Genomic DNA, 1,206 nt, shown 5'->3' on the forward strand with positions numbered 1-1,206 from the left:
TTCTTGCGAGCACTGGCCGCGGCGCGCGCGCATCGTGATATATATCAACGCCCCCTCTCGCCCATCAAGCGCATCTTCGTATTTTACTCTAATTTTTTATTGTATTTTCTAAAATCTTTGTTGTGGTTTGAATAGATTTTTGGTTATTGTGAAATTGGGGCTTTGTGCTTAAGTCAGCATTTAAGTGATTAGGTCTGAAATTAATGCACATTATTTAATATTATGAATTCAGGAACATAGATCACTTGTGGCACCTTTGCAATATAGGGTTACAAATATTATGGGCTGACAATGAGTTTCAGTTTTAAGGAATTCAGTCCCGTTAACTAGTTATGATTGCTAAAACGTAAGTGTATCAAGAGCGTCAGTGGTGTAACGGTTAAGATGCCTGAATAAAAAAACGTGACACAAGGTGACACAGGTTCAAATAAAGCCGCGGTCAGGTACCAATAACTTTTCTGTGTTATATGAGTTATTATATTGTTTTGATATGTTATCAGGAATCTTACAATACGGGAAAATATCCTGAGAAAAATAAAACATTAAAAAGTTCGCGTCATAGTATCGCCAAACTTTATTAAACAGTGCAAAAATAAAATCATCTCTGATGTTATTCCCCGACACTTTTATTTTGCCAGAATTGTTCTTACCGAGATAAGATCTCAGAGCTTCTCAGAACACAATGTCGTTATCATGGCTTGAACTTACTCGTACATTACTTTTACGTGCAAAATGTTATTTTAAGAATGGACGTGTGTAATAAAACGACTCTTGACCCTAGCAAAATTTTGGCATGTATCATACATACATGATTTTACGGGGTAGACAGAGCTCACAGTCTCGAAAATATTATTGGGTCAAGTTTAGTTAGTTGGCTTAGTGATGGAATTGTGAGTCATTGAACAACATTATAAAATTAAAATTATAGTGTTGGTTCTGTCTACCCCGTAAGAGATACAGACGAGATTGTATTCTTCCGTCTGGATTTAGTCCCGGGTGTATTTTCACCAATCTGGAGAGGACCCCGGGGTATGTTTTTGACCATGGATCCTGGATCAGTCAGGTTTTTAAACGAAGCGACTCCCGTCTGACCTCCGCTACCTTTGCAGGGGAACTCAACCTGTATTGGATCGATCATGGTTACACATCCAGTTGCCTGAATGTGCGGGTTTCCTCACGATGTTTTCCCTCACCCCAGAGGATCGG

This window comes from Amyelois transitella, chromosome 10 (assembly GCF_032362555.1).
Source record: "Amyelois transitella isolate CPQ chromosome 10, ilAmyTran1.1, whole genome shotgun sequence".
Lineage (NCBI taxonomy): Eukaryota > Metazoa > Arthropoda > Insecta > Lepidoptera > Pyralidae > Amyelois > Amyelois transitella.